Raw genomic sequence first — 17,147 nt, 5'->3', positions numbered from 1 at the left:
GTTCTGCTTCTTCAGGAAACGGGAGTGAAGGTGAATTGTAATCTGGGGGATGTTTAGCTCTTGTAGTAGATGCAATTTTGAAATGAATTCACGTCATTCCGAACTGTTTAGGACTCAACAGGCCAATATTATTAAATGAAAAGCAAAAAGACCAATGAAAATGGATTGCCCACACAGGGGTTCTTCTCCAACAAATAACAAAAAATACCAAGCCACCAGGCACTTCTGGCCTACTCAGCCTTGGCCACAGTACCATACTGCATGACTTCTCCTGGCCTCCAAACAGGGTTCTCCAGCCCCCCCCCCCCCCCCACCCGGGTTTACTCACTAGTTCTTAGACTTTCAGACTTCCTCCAGCCCCCTGGACCTGCTAGCCACCAAAGCTTTCTCAGCCTCCCAGATCCTCTCTTGGTCTCCCAGGCCTGTGTAGCTGTCCCGACTTTCCAAGTCTTTATAACAGAAGTCCTCACACAAGGGACACAGTCTCTGATAGGAACATCCAGGTCTCCTGACAGGGGTCTGTCTCCAAACTGCCCTGAGCTATCCTCAGATCGGGGTTATAATGATCCTGACCACCTGTGCACTCACATAGGCTGAAGGCAATTAGCAAAGCCTGGACATAATACTAAAGGTTCCTTCCCACCCAAGCAACTTCAGAAACCTTCAAACTCTATGCCTCCACCCGGGACTACCAAATTGGGGGAAAACACAAAACAAAACTGCACCTTTGAGAACCCTGTCCTTTTTATACCAGTTTGCTAAACTAGTACCGTGGCAGGGGCTCACGCTGTCACTATATACAGTATCTCACAAAAGTAAGTACACCCCTCACATTTTTGTAAATATTTTATTCTATCTTTTCATGTGACAACACTGAAGAAATGACACTTTGCTACAATGTAAAGTAGTGAGTGTACAGCTTGTATAACAGTGTAAATTTGCTGTCCCCTCAAAATAACTCAACACACAGCCATTAATGGCTAAACCGCTGGCAACAAAAGTGAGTACACCCCTAAGTGACAATGTCCAAATTGGGCAAAAAAGTGTCAATATTTTGTGTGGCCACCATTATTTTCCAGCACTGCCTTAACCCTCTTGGGCATGGAGTTCACCAGAGCTTCACAGGTTGCCACTGGAGTCCTCTTCCCCTCCTCCATGATGACATCACAGAGCTGGTGGATGTTAGAGACCTTGCGCTCCTCCACCTTCCGTTTGAGGATGCCCCACAGATGCTCAATAGGGTTTAGGTATGGAGACATGCTTGGCCAGTCCATCCTCTTTACCCTCAGCTTTTTTAGCAAGGCAGTGGTCGTCTTGGATGTGTGTTTGGGGTCGTTATCATGTTGGAATCCTACCCTGTGGCCCAGTCTCTGAAGGGAGGGATCATGCTCTGCTTCAGTATATCACAGTACATGTTGGCATTCATGGTTCCCTCAATGAACTGTAGCTCCCCAGTGCCGGCAGCACTCATGCAGCCCCAGACCATGACACTCCCACCACCATGCTTGACTGTAGGCAAGACACACTTGTCTTTGTACTCCTCACCTGGTTGCCACCACACACGCGTGACACCATCTGAACCATATAAGTTTGTCTCATCAAAGCATAGGACATGTTTCCGGTAATCCCTGTCCTTAGTCTGCTTGTCTTCACAAAACTGTTTGCAGGCTTTCTTGTGCACCATCTTTAGAAGAGGCTTCCATCTGGGACGACAGCCATGCACACCAATTTAATGCAGTGTGCGGCGTATGGTCTGGGCACTGACAGGCTGACCCCCCCCCCACCCCTTCAACTTCTGCAGCAATGTTGGCAGCACTAATAAATCTATTTTGTGAGATACTGTATGTACCATACATATATTATGCAACTATAAATGAAAAGTGCTGTGGAAACTCAATGCATGCCCTTACCCAGAGTGGGACCACCCACAGAGAACAGGGGGTACACGCCTATCACGGCGAATGGCACCCAATTTCCCTAACAAAGATTGTTTATTCCCACTGATGCCAGGGAATTTTCTACTCCCACTGACCAAAATCCAGCCCTCCTCAAGTCTGAAGGACAATATTCTGGCCCTTTCTTTAGAAAGTTTGGAGATCTCTGCTTTAAGAGTTCTCACCCACACACAAGTCTGACAGATTAGTCCTTCAAAAGGAAGCTTCTGGAGTCGAGCAGCCCAGGATAAACAAACCAAAAGCCCCACCCAAACCCAAAGGTGGAACCAAAGTAACTGGCACAACTTTCACTAAGATTGGCAAGAGACCTTCTGTTTTTCATCGCAATCAGTACTGCGACTTTAACACCCAAGGTGAAAATGACAAAGTGCACCGCCCACCATGAGAACTATCTTAGCAGCATATATGTTGCCGGTCCTGACCTTTTTGTGTTTCCTCTTGCTTAAGCATCCAAGACAGCTGCGTCTTTTGCCAACCCCTCTCCCCAGCCATGGTCCTCACCATCATAAATTAAAAAACTGCTTTACCATCATCCACACATCTTCCCACACAGGACAAAAAAAACGTAAACTTTATTATTTTTATTGAAGACTTCTTTCCACAAATGTTTGTTTAAAGTTAAAGTGCATCATGGCCAACTTTAATTTTTACATGTAGGGCTACCCCCATAGGAGCTGTTGATTTTACCTGGTTCTTCACCAAACAGTGAAGAGACCACCAATCACACAGGCAACAGTCCATTCACTCTGGCTACATTAAACAGTCCAGGGGGTGTCCTTTTCTAATTTATTGGTTTTAGAACTTGTAACAGGAGTGGGTTTGGGGTGGTATGGGATACTCCAAAATGCTTACTTGTAACAGAAGGACACACTTCACTAGATTAAACTTCTTTGAACAGTCCTTAGGAGAGAAACAAAGGGGAAGGCCATAACTGAGACTCTGTAAGAGCTGTCTGAGAGAAAGAGTTACCGCTGGCACCCCAAAAGTAGAGCACACTTTGGATCACTAGGATCTTGAGCTCAGGTCAGTACTTGCAATGTCCCACACCTTCTACACAGACATCTTCCAGCCTCCACCAGGTGCTCTGCAGTGAGCAATCCTGACCAGATTAGGTGAAACTGCTGAGTTAGGTCCAAAGGTAATTAGGAAAAATCCCCCAGCTTTGCTATAGCTGGGACCTCAATGAATATCAGCAGACTCCAGCAGAATTGCCTCAAAGTGGCAACAGCCCCTGAGACTGGAACTTTTCCAGCAGGACAAGAATAGGGCTTCTCCAGATCCCAGACTAATAATGTTCCCCCAGCCACCTACTAAGCACATGCACCTTGCAGCCTCCACCAGGCACTCTTCAGTGAGCTCTCCTGACCAGATTAGGTGATACTGCTGAGTTAGGTCCAAAAGGTAATTAGGAAAAAGCCCCCAGCTTTGCTATAGCTGAGACCTAATACATAATAAACAGGCAAAAAATTTGGGGGAGCATACCCATGTATTTCCAAAGCTGCTGCAGCTATGAACCAAAAGACATGTATATTAAAAAAGAATAGCGCGCAAATGCAAAAGAAATTACTACCAAATCTGAAGAGAGTCCATAAATAAAAATGGGGGTTTGGTCCCACCATATGGCCATATCGTGCTCAAGCCCACTACTGCGTCAAAGTACCCCATTATCAGTGGGTCCTACACTATACATGAAAAATACACTATCTTACAAAAGTAAGTACACCCCTCACATTTCTGTAAATATTTTATTCTATCTTTTCATGTGACAACACTGAAGAAATGACACTTTGCTACAATGTAAAGTAGTGAGTGTACAGCTTGTATAACAGTGTAAATTTGCTGTCCCCTTAAAATAACTCAACACACAGTCATTAATTTCTAAACCGCTGGCAACAAAAGTGAGTACACCCCTAAGTGAAAATGTCCAAATTGGGCCAAATTAGCCATTTTCCCTCCCCGGTGTCATGTGACTCGTAAGTGATACAAGGTCTCAGGAGTGAATGGGGAGCAGGTGTGATAAATTTGGTGTTATCGCTCTCACTCTCTCATACTGTGAACTGGAAGTTCAACATGGCACCTCATGGCAAAGAACTCTCTGAGAATCTGAAAAAAAGAATTGTTGCTCTACATAAAGATGACACCTGTGGCCTAGGCCAAACACAAGGCCTGCGGGCCAAATGCAGACCCCCAGGCCATTTCATGTGTCCCTCGCACCTCTCCTGCAGCTGCGGCACCCCATTTGTCTTGGCCCTCAACTTGTCTCAGTAGTCAGGAGCAGAGAGGACAGAACTCCTTTTCCAGATCCTGTGCTTCTCTGTGCACCCGCAGAAAGGCAAAGCACCTTGCACCCATCTTGATAAGGCCAAGGGCCTCTCTCCCACAACCCTTGGCTGGTGACTTTGGGGGTCTGCAGTCAGGGGGCTTACAGGAGCCTGGAACCCCCCTAAAAATAAAGAGTCACCCGTATGTGAATAAGTAAGGGGTACATAATGCAAATGGCTATAGTTCTGCTTTAACTTCACCCAGACAAACAAAGGGTTGGGGGGGGGGGGCACACCCTGAACATGCATTTCTAAAGTTGGTGCTGCTATAAAAAACAATATACATATATATCTACAGAGGATAGCACTCGCATGCAAAAGAAATAACTATCAAATATTACAAGGCAACTAAGACCTGATCAAAATGAGTAAAAATCGGGATTTAGTCCCACCATATGGCCATATCAGTGCTCAAGCCCACCACTACGTCAAAGTACCCCATTGTCAAGTAAGTAAGTATCTCCAATGGTTAAGAGAGGTTGGATTTATCTTTTATTTTATGGATAGTGTAGGACCCACTGATAATGGGGTACTTTGACGCAGTAGTGGGCTTGAGCACGATATGGCCATATGGTGGGACCAAACCCCCATTTTTATTTATGGACTCTCTTCAGATTTGGTAGTTATTTCTTTTGCATTTGCGCGCTATTCTTTTTTAATATACATGTCTTTTGGTTCATAGCTGCAGCAGCTTTGGAAATACATGGGTTTGCTCCCCCAAATTTTTTGCCTGTTTATTATGTATTAGGTCTGACCAGACTATCGAGGTTGAGCAACCCTCCCCACCCCCCACACACACCTGTACTCAATCAGTGTCCACCATCAAGTGGATATGGGAGGAGTCCCCTGTAGTGCATTTGCACATTTTTCCCAGCAAGGAGTATTATCTCCAAGGGTTAGAAGGGCTGGATTCATCCCTTTTTCATGGATAGTGTAGGACCCACTGATAATGGGGTACCTTGACGCAGTAGTGGGCTTGAGCACGATATGGCCATATGGTGGGACCAAACCCCCATTTTTATTTATGGACTCTCTTCAGATTTGGTAGTAATTTCTTTTGCATTTGCGCGCTATCTTTTTTAATATAGCTGAGACCTCAATGAATATGAGCAGACTCCAGCAGAAATGCCGAAATGCCTCAAAGGGGCAACAGCCCCTGAGGCTGGAAATTTCCCAGCAGGACAAGAATAGGGCTCCTCCAGATCCCAGAATATTAATGTTACCCCAGCCACCTTCTAAACACACACAACTTCCACACACACCTTTCAGCCTCCACCAGGTGCTCTTCAGTGAGCTCTTCTGACCAGATTAGGTGAAACTGTTGAGTTAGGTCCAAAGGTAATTAGGAAAAAGCCCCAAGCTTTGCTATAGCTGGGACCTCAGTAAATATCAGCAGACCCCAGCAGAATTGCCTCAAAGTGGCAACAGCCCCTGAGACTGGATTTTTTCCATCAGGACAAGAATAGGGCTTCTCTAGATCCCAGACTAATAATGTTCCCGCAGCCACCTACTAAGCACACACACCTTCCACACACACCTTCCAGCCTCCACCAGGCGCTCTTCAGTGAGCTCTCCTGACCAAATTATGTGAAACTGTTGAGTTAGGTCCAAAGGTAATTTGGAAAAGGCCCCCAGCTTTGCTATAGCTGGGACCTCAATGAATATTAGCAAACTCCAGCAGAAATGCCTCAAAGGGGCAACAGCCCCTGAGGCTGGAGCTTTTCCTGCAGGACAGGAATAGGGCTCCTGCAGATCCCAGACTAATAATGTTCCCCCAGCCACCTACTAAGCACACACAACTTCCACACACACCTTTCAGCCTCCACCAGGCGCTCTTCAGTGAGCTTTCCTGACCAAATTATGTGAAACTGTTGAGTTAGGTCCAAAGGTAATTTTGGAAAAGGCCCCCAGCTTTGCTATAGCTGGGACCTCATGGAATATCAGCAGACTCCAGCAGAACTACCTCAAAAGGGCAACAGCCCCTGAGACTGGAACTTTTCCAGCAGGACAAGAATAGGGCTTCTCCAGATCCCAGACTAATAATGTTCCCCCAGCCACCTTCTAAGCACACACACCTTCCACACACACCTCCCAGCCTCCACCAGGCGCTCTTCAGTGAGCTCTCCTGACCAAATTATGTGAATCTGTTGAGTTAGGTCCAAAGGTAATTAGGAAAAAGCCCCCAGCTTTGCTATAGCTGGGACCTCAATGAATATTAGCAGACCCCAGCAGAATTGCCTCAAAGTGGCAACAGCCCCTAAGGCTGGAGCTTTTCCTGCAGGACAGGAATAGGGCTTCTCTAGATCCCAGGCTAATGGCGCTTTTCCACTGCATGGAACCGAATGGTTCGGCTCGCTTTTGTGCTTTTCCACTGCATGGTACCACATGGTACGGTGTTGGAACGGTTCGGTACCGTACGGTACGGCGGCGCTTTTCCACTACATGGAACCGAACGGTACGGCTCGCTTAAACAGTACCACCTCAGTTGTGGTTCCAAGAGGACCGTACCGGTACCATATCCCACAATCCTTTGCATGCAGCCTTGACTGTTTTTCACTACTAGCCACTGATTGGTCAGAGAATCATTGTTATCCCACCTACTTTACTGTAGTGGAAAAGCAAACCGTACCAAACCATACCGAACCGTTCCAACACCGTACCATGCGGTACCATGCAGTGGAAAACCAAACAGAGCCAAGCAGGGCCGAGTGGAGCCGAGCCGGTACTTGCAGTGGAAAAGTGCCTTAATAATGTTCCCCCAACCACCTACTAAGCACACCTCCCTATGAATTGAATGCAGCACAATAAATATTGAAGCTGCCCATTGACTCCCCTAGCCCTCCATGTTCTGGAAGCCTCCAGGATACAGGGGGAAGCAATCAAACCTGCAGCCTGTGAGATCTAGAACAGCCTAGAGAAATTAATAGCTGCTCTAATGATTAAAGAGGAGCCCAAAAAAACTAAATTTACCTATCATTCCAGCAACCTACCTAGGAGGGTGCTGCATCCATTTGTGTTTTTCCAGGGAGGACACAATTCATTAAAACAAGACCACATTAATATGTATAACCTAGAAAAAGAAGGAAAATAAATACAAAACTGCTATATATATATATATATATATATATATATATATATATATATTAATTTAAAGCTATAAATCATTAAAATGCTATATTCAGATGCTAGAACCATAGCTCAGCTATGGAACCAAAAAACGAATACATGAAAATCTTTAGATCTAATGCATCTCTTTTACATCATTCTATATACAGATTGTTATTAAGACATGAAATATTAAACTGGAAATATAAATACTTTATATTTTAAATATTGATCTTCCATTAGTGAACACACACAGTCCTCAGTCATCGTGGATCCATACAGTCAAAGAGGGTGAAGCGGTAAAGTTAGTAATTATTATGAAATTTGTATGTTTCCAGGTGTAAAAAATGTCCATGGACACACCTAAGATGAGTAATTTCCAAAAAATTGAGGACTGTTGGCAGTTAACCAGAAGCTGAATTTGGTTTGGTTGCAGTTCACTCTTTGCCAAGACTCTGGTTTCTGCTCTGTCTGAGGTAAGTCGGCAGATTACTTCCAGTTGGGGTAAGTGGCATTTTGCTCCAGGGGTCTGGAATCCGGAATGGACATCTGCAGGGATGCATAACACACATTGCCCAAGTCCGTGTCTACTGAGTCACATGTGAAGGGGTGGTGAGGAGTCGCTATCCTCCCTGGAGCGTACTCTACCACATCAGTTCTTTTCTTCCCATTTCTCTCCTCCTCCCTCTGTCCAGCAGATGGATAATGCAAAATGGTGGAGTAATGGAGATCACCAGAGTCATTCTTCTAGGGAGACCGAAGCAAGAGAAAACTAATATTAGGAGCTTGTTGGGTTTAAGGTTGGGTTTCATCAACTTTGCCATCAATCCAAATCCAACTTAACAAGGATCTGCTGCATCTAAAGCAGAAAACATGCATCCACCCCCTCCTAAGCCATACCAGGCCATGTGAACTCAACACGAGGGGGAACCTTGCTAGGAGGCACACCAGGCAAAGCACCTTGCACCCATCTTGATAAGGCCAAGGGCCTCTCTCCCACAACCCTTGGCTGGTGACTTTGGGGGTCTGCAGTCAGGGGGCTTACAGGAGCCTGGAACCCCCCTAAAAATAAAGAGTCACCCGTATGTGAATAAGTAAGGGGTACATAATGCAAATGGCTATAGTTCTGCTTTAACTTCACCCAGACAAACAAAGGGTTGGGGGGGGGGGGCACACCCTGAACATGCATTTCTAAAGTTGGTGCTGCTATAAAAAACAATATACATATATATCTACAGAGGATAGCACTCGCATGCAAAAGAAATAACTATCAAATATTACAAGGCAACTAAGACCTGATCAAAATGAGTAAAAATCGGGATTTAGTCCCACCATATGGCCATATCAGTGCTCAAGCCCACCACTACGTCAAAGTACCCCATTGTCAAGTAAGTAAGTATCTCCAATGGTTAAGAGAGGTTGGATTTATCTTTTATTTTATGGATAGTGTAGGACCCACTGACAATGGGGTACTTTGACGCAGTGGTGGGCTTGAGCACTGATATGGCCATATGGTGGGACTAAATCCCCATTTTTACTCATTTTGATCAGGTCTTAGTTGCCTTGTTATATGTGATAGTTATTTCTTTTGCATGTGTGCGCTATCCTCTGTAGTTAACTTGACCCAGACCTGGCTAAAAACTTTCACAACGTGCTGTGCAAGCTCACCCCTGCACAGGGGGGAGCCAGCTGTGGTTCCTCAGGAGGCCACAGCTGACCCCCATATCCAAGATGGCAGCGATCAGGAGCGGTAAGAAGAACTGGCTGCGGGAATATGGCGCTGGACCCTAGGCACTGGTATGTACCTGATTTTTAAAAATCAATAGCTACAGTATTTGTAAAAAAAAAGCAACAAAGTATAACTAAAAGCAAAACTTGTATTTTGTTTTGGATAGAGTTTTGGATTATAACCCCTGTTAGTTTTTATTGCTGTCTGTGCCCCCCATTAAGGAAAATTTACCTATTTGTCCTGTTTTCCATTGTCATTAAAGTGAAAGTAAAAAAAAAATCCAAAATTTTGGGTTGTCCTCAGAAAAGGGGAAATCTTCTAATAGAGACACTAGTTCTGATGACCTGGGGGGGGGGGGGGGGGGGGTCCTAAGAGATTACCTGAATTTGCATAAATTTGCTGTCTCTTCCTGTTTGGCTATGGGTCATGAAGTGAAGGGAGATCTCCGCAATGGGACACAGATGGTGAAAAGAAAATCTGACAGGGGTTATAACCCTCTTTTACTCTATCCAAAAATGAAAAAAAAAAAAGTTTTGCCTATAGTTCTACATATACATCAAAGTGTAAATTTATTAAAGAATTTGCAATATAAATACTCTCTTACAATTATAAAACTCTGGTCCGACCACATCTGGAGTATTCTGTCCAGTTCTGGTCGCCAGTCCTCAGGAGGGATGTGTTGGAGCTGGAGAGAGTCCAGAGAAGGGCAACTAAACTAATTAGGGGATTGGAGGACCTTAATTATGAAGAGCGGCTGCAATCGCTTGATTTATTCTCCCTGGAGAAGAGACGCCTGAGAGGGGACATGATAGCAATTTATAAATACCTCAAGGGTGATCTTGGCATAGAAAAAAAGCTATTCAGTCGCAGGGATTGCATGAGGACTCGAGGGCATACAATGCGATTAGAGGAGAAGCGTTTTAACCTCAGGCAACATGGGGGGTTCTTTACTGTTAGGGCTACAAGATTGTGGAATTCTCTACCACAAGAGGTGGTTTCTGCGGGAAGTATGGTGGCTTTCAAAAGACTCTTAGACGTACATCTCAAGGATCAGAACATTCAGGGGTATGTGAGATGATTACGGCCACACACACCTACACAGGTTGAACTGGATGGACTATTGTCTTTATTCAACCTCACCTACTATGTAACTATGTAACTATGTAACTATGTAACTATGCAATCAGTGTAATATAAATGCAGAACCTTTGAAAATCAGGAAAAAAACACTTTCAGAGATGGTAAGAAATAGATGAACATTAGGAAATCTCTAATTTATGATTCTGCTGATTTAGGTTAGGACAATAAGGGACCGTTTGTGGTGGATCAGTGGGTAAGAGCTCTGTCACTAACCTGTGTACATGTCTGTCCATCTCTCCTCTCAGAGGATGGAGTCCGGGATCCTGAGGGAATAAATATAAAGTGTAATACTGGGAATAATATCAACACGGAATAAATATTTATAACTGAACAAATATAATACTAATATTGCTCATCTGTATAAAATAATTAAATTATAATGCAAATATCATGTATAACAAAAGACACATTGGGGTGTATTTATAAAAATATATATATATATATATGTATATATTTCATAAATATATATTTACTGTAAAACAGGTGCACTGGTTTTTATCTGTAAATATTTAATATAAATATATTATTTTTTTTGTTATATTTATACTGTATATACAGTATCTCACAAAAGTAAGTACACCCCTCACATTTTTGTAAATATTTTATTCTATCTTTTCATGTGACAACACTGAAGAAATGACACTTTGCTACAATGTAAAGTAGTGAGTGTACAGCTTGTATAACAGTGTAAATTTGCTGTCCCCTCAAAGTAACTCAATAAACAGCCATTAACCACTTAAGCCCCAGCCCTATTTCGGACACTTTTTGTTCACGCGTTAAAACCAGTATTTTTTCCTAGAAAACTACCTAGAACCCCCAAACATTATATATATTTTTTTAGCAAAGACTCTGGAGAATAAAATGTCGGTCATTGCAATATTTTTTATCACGCGGTATTTGCGCAGCGGTCTTTAAAGCGCCATTTTTTTGGAAAAATTTTGAAAAATCACATTTCACTAATTTTAAAAAATACTAAACAGTAAAGTTAGCCCATTTTTTTTGTATATTGTGAAAAAACATGTCACGCCGAGTAAATAGATACCCAACATGTTACGGTTTAAAATTGCGCCCCCCCCCCGTGGGATTGCGACAAACTACGGTCAATAGAGATCTCAATCTGCGACGCTTTAAATTTATTTAACGGTTACCAGTTTAGAGTTGGAGTGTAGCTCTTTTTTTTTAATTATTGCTCACGCTCTGGCGATCGCGGCGATACCTCACATGTGGGGTTTGAACAGCGATTTAATTCGCGGCTCGACTTCCGTATACGTTTTTTTTTGTGCGCGAGCTAACGGTGACGGGGGCGGCTAAATTTTTTTTTTTTTTTCCCATTTATTTTATTTATTTTTTTAACTTTATTAAAGTTAAAAAAAAAAAAAAGAAAATCTGATCACTTTTATTGCTGTCACAAGCAATGTAAACATCCCTTGTGACAGCAATATGTAGTGACAGGTACTCTTTATGGAGGGATCGAGGGTCTAAAAGACCCTAGACCCCTCCACTACACTTCCCTGTATGCAAAACGCCGAAAACTGCATTTTTGCATACAGCCGTTTTTCAAATTTGCCGCCTTTTGCAGCACAGTAACCCGGACGTGACGTCATGGACACCGCCTCCGGGTTACGTCATCGGAGACCCGATCGAAGCCGTTTCCGGCATTCATCGGGACTCCATCCAGCCGGAGGACGTGCCGGCTGGGTGCTCGGGGCTCCCGGTGGGACGGGAGCCCCGAGCAAAGCCACGGAAGGAGGCGGGAGGGGGGACGTCCCCTCCCGCTCCCCCGGGTACCGATCGAGCGGCTCCCGAGCCGCATCGGTCGTTACCGACGGAAAGCCGACCGTCGGCTTCAAACCACGGTACCGGGATGATACCTCTAGCTAGATGCATCATCCCGGTATAACCCCGCAAAGTCTGCTGACGTAGCTCTACGTTAGTATGCGGTAAGTGGTTAATGTCTAAACCGCTGGCAACAAAAGTGAGTACACCCCTAAGTGAAAATGTCCAAATTGGGCCCAAAGTGTCAATATTTTGTGTGGCCACCATTATTTTCCAGCACTGCCTTAACCCTCTTGGGCATGGAGTTCACCAGAGCGTCACAGGTTGCCACTGGAGTCCTCTTCCACTCCTCCATGATGACATCACAGAGCTGGTGGAGTAAGTGACAATGTCCAAATTGGGCCCAATTAGCCATTTTCCCTCCCCGGTGTCATGTAACTCATTAGTGTTACAAAGTCTCAGGTGTGAATGGGGCGTTATCGCTCTCACTCTCTCATACTGGTCACTGGAAGTTCAACACGGCACCTCATGGCAAAGAACTCTTTGAGGATCTGAAAAAAAATAATTGTTGCTCTACATAAAGATGGTCTAGGCTATAAGAAGAAAATTGTCAAGACCCTGAAACTGAGCTTCAGCATGGTGGTCAAGACCATACAGCAGTATAACAGGACAGGTTCCACTCAGAACAGGCCTTACCGTGGTCGACCAAAGAAGTTGAGTGCACATGCCCAGCATCATATCCAGAGGTTGTCTTTGGGAAATAGACGTATGAGTGCTGCCAGCATTGCTGCAGAGGTTGAAGGGGTGGGGGGGTCAGCCTGTCAGTGCTCAGACCATACGCCACACACTGCATCAAATTGGTCTACATGGCTGTCATCCCAGAAGGAAGCCTCTTCTAAAGATGATGCACAAGAAAACCCACAAACAGTTTGCTGAAGACAAGCAGACTAAGGACATGGATTACTGGAACCATCTCCTGTGGTCTGATGAGACCAAGATAAACTTATTTGGTTCAGATGGTGTCAAGCGTGTGTGGCGGCAACCAGGTGAGGAGTACAAAGACAAGTGTGTCTTCCTACAGTCAAGCATAGTGGTGGGAGTGTCATGGTCTGGGGCTGCATGAGTGCTGCCGGCACTGGGGAGCTACAGTTCATTGAGGGAACCATGAATGCCAACATGTACTGTGACATACTGAAGCAGAGAATGATCCCCTCCCTTCAGAGACTGGGCAGCAGGGCAGTATTCCAACATGATAACGACCCCAAACACACCTCCAAGACGACCACTGCCTTGCTAAAGAAGCTGAGGGTAAAGGTGATGGACTGGCCAAGCATGTCTCCAAACCTAAACCCTATTGAGCATCTGTTGGGCATCCTCAAACGGAAGGTGGAGGAGCGCAAGGTCTCTAACATCCACCAGCTCTGTGATGTCATCATGGAGGAGTGGAAGAGGACTCCAGTGGCAACCTGTGAAGCTCTGGTGAACTCCATGCCCAAGAGGGTTAAGGCAGTGCTGGGAAATAATGGTGGCCACACAAAATATTGACACTTTGGGCCCAATTTGGACATTGTCACTTAGGGGTGTACTCACTCTTTTTGCAAACAGTTTAGACATGAATGGCTGTGTGTTGAGTTATTTTGAGGGGACAGCAAATTTACACTGTTATACAAGCTGTACACTCACTACTTTACATTGTAGCAAAGTGTCATTTCTTCAGTGTTGTCACATGAAAAGATAGAATAAAATATTTACAAAAATGTGAGGGATGTACTTACTTTTGTGAGATACTGTATGTATACATATATATATATATATATATATATATATTATTACACGCAGTTACCTATAAAATTGCAAGGGCAAAATAATAAACTGGCCACCTAGGCAATGGAAAATATAAAACACAAATGCAATGAAAATGACTACACCTATAAGGAAAGAACTAGTTTAAGAAGTAATTATTATTATTTTTAATATTAGAAGCATAAAGCTCTATATTGTTATTTAGACATGTGGGTTTCAGGGTATATAATTTATATAAATCCTGCTTTGGACCTAAATATAATTTTATTTATAAAATATCTGACATGAAGTATTTGGCTTCCTCACCTTTTTTAGCTGCACACCTCCAGTACAGGATCCCCACCAAGCACAGGAGGATGAAGGGTATCAGAGAGTACAGGTAGTGATAATTACTGGAATATTCACTTCTATACTGAGTAATGCTGGGGGTGACCGTGGTGGGTAATGCTAGGGAAAAACAGAAGAAAATAGACATTTTAATGTATTAATTATAATAAAATACACTATACTGCCAAAAGTATTGGGACACCCCTCCAAATCATTGGATTCAGGTGTTCCAATTTCCTCCATGACCTAGGGTTGCCACTTGTCCGGGATTCACCCGGACAGTTTGGGTTTTGAATCATCTAAATCCGGGTTTCAGTCGACCTGAACTCTGGACACATTATTCAGATGAGAATGTGGCTCGGAACAGGGCCTGACAGGAGGGTGAGGGGGCACTATGTTGTACCTCATTACTATTCTCTTTGGAGTGTCCAAAGGTGTCCCAGGTCTGTTACAACCCTATAGTGTATATTACAAAAAAAAAAAAAAATCTGTGCACCACTAAAGTGTTCATATTGCATTGTGCCAAGTGTAAAGTTTGGTGGAGGGGGGATTATGGCGTGGGGTTGCGTTTCAGGGGTTGGGCTTGGCCACTTAGTTCCAGTGAAGGGAACTCTAAGGCATCAGCATACCGAGACATTTTGGACAATTTCATGCTCCCAACTTTTTAGGAATAATTTGGGGATGGCCCCTTCCTGTTCCAACATGACTGCACACCAGTGCACAAAGTAAGGTCCATAAAGACTTGGATGAGTGAGTTCGGGGTGGAGGAACTTGACTGGCCTCCACAGAGTCCTGACACCTTTCGGATGAATTAGAGTGGAGACTGTGAGCCAGGCCTTCTCATCCACACCAGTGCCTGACCTCACAAATGCGCTTCTGGAAGAATGGTGAAACATTCCCATAGACACTCCAAAACCTTGTGGACAGCCTTACCAGAAGGGTGGGCCAACTCAATATTGAACCCTACGGACTAAGACTGGGATGCCATTAAAGTTTATGTGCGTGTAAAGGCAGGTGTACCAATACTTTTGGCAATATAGTGTATATACCAGTAAGATACAATTATTTATTATATACAGTAAATGTGTGATTTCAGCAGCTTAGATAAGTATTTTGCATTGTGGTCTTTCAGAGCTTGAGCCTGTTATTCCTGTCTAAGTGACCTTCTTTCATCCTCCCCAGAACCTACTTACTGTAAATCAGATTGGCCCAACAGCCAGGGGCAGACTGGCAACTTTCAGCCCAGGGGGCAAGTACAAACCAGAGGCCCATGGTGCAGCGACTCAGCCCCGCTCCCACTCCTCCTCTTCGGACCTCCTTCTGACCCCCATTCCAGGCTGAAGCTCCACTCCCAGTACTCTCTACTCACTGGCTGAATCCGGGTTCCGGACCTGGCCAGGAGGGGCAGTTGGGGTGAGCTGGGACAGTTTGGTTGGGGCTGGCCGGGGGAGGTAAGTCTCCAGTGGGGCATTAAACCGGCCTCCGCTCAGACACAGTTTACACCATCCACGCTGGGGGGGGGGGGCTTCGGGCCTGCGCTCTGTCCTTGTCTTCAACCCCTATTCAGTAGGTCAGCGGCAGAGACTTTTTACTTCTCTTCACCCGTGGTACGCCATTACGTCACATCTGGTCTGTGGACCGCATCTGGAACGCGCATTCCTATCTTCCGGCCGGTATTCTCCATTTTAAATTTATTTAATAAAGATATGCTTTAATACTACACTATGAGCCTCCCTACCTCTTTTGATCCTACATGCTGAGACCCCACACCACCAACGTTTGAGCAAGTGAACCCCAGAGGAGTTTTATAGGCACTCTCCACACCGCACTCTCTACTGAGGGACCACAGCGGGACTCCCTAATGGGAAAACATAAGAAAGACCCCAGAGGTGATCCCCCTAAAGACCAGTTGTGCCTCAGACACCGCGCTCTCTACCGAGGGAACCACAGCGGATACCATATTGGGATTCCTTACCAACGCCTGACCCCAAGAGGTCATCCGGTAAGTTGGCTGTACATGCGGTGGAGGTGAAATATACGCACAATCCCACTGGAGCTTGTACCAAGTATTGTCCACTGTCACCTAATTAAGCACAAGAGCACTTTGCAGTTTATTGGATTTCCTCACTGAAGCCTGTACTAAGCATCGTTAATTGTCACCTATTAACCACTTAAGCCCCGGAAGATTTTACCCCCATTCCGACCAGGGGGTATTTTGCGATTCGGCACTGCGTGACTTTAACGGACAATTGCGCGGTCGTGCGACGCTGTACCTAAACGAATTTGACGTCCTTTTTTTCCCACAAACAGAGCTTTCTTTTGGTGGTATTTGATCACCTGTGCGATTTTTTGATCACGCGCTATAAACAAAAAAAGAGCGTAAATTTTGCAAAAATAGCAATATTTTTCACATTTTTTTATATGAAATTCCTCCCAAAAAAAAATTTAAAAATCAAAATTTTTTAACATTTTCGGCCAATTTGTTTTATGCTACCTATGTTTGGTAAAAAAAAATCGCAAAAAGCGTATTTTGATTGGTTTGCGCAAAAGTTATCGCGTTTACTAACAAAGGGAAAGATTTTTGTCATTTTTGTTGTTTTTTTTTTTAACGCGTAATGGCGGCGATCTGCGATTTTTTTTGCGGTACTGCGACATTGCGGCGGACAGATCGGACCCTTGACTGACATTTTTGACAGTTTTGGGGTTACCAGTGACATTTCTACAGTAATCAGTGCTATATATATGCACTGTTACTGTAAAATTACACTGTTAGTGAAGGGGTTAACTTTATTTGGGAGGGAGGGGCTGTGTGTGTCCCTAGGGGCGTGCTTTCTACTGTGATTGGCTGTGGCTTGAGCTGTAAGGACACTGATCAACGGATCTACATACTAGATCCGTGTGATCAGTGTCTTTACAGCGAGGAGAATGACAGGCGGCTTGTTTACACAAGCTGCCTGACATTCTCCCTCTCCCCCGCCGATCGCCGAGTGG

This window comes from Pelophylax lessonae (assembly GCF_965119305.1).
Source record: "Pelophylax lessonae genome assembly, chromosome: 2".
Lineage (NCBI taxonomy): Eukaryota > Metazoa > Chordata > Amphibia > Anura > Ranidae > Pelophylax > Pelophylax lessonae.
The sequence above is the reverse complement of the archived record's forward strand: the minus strand, read 5'-3'. Positions refer to the sequence as shown.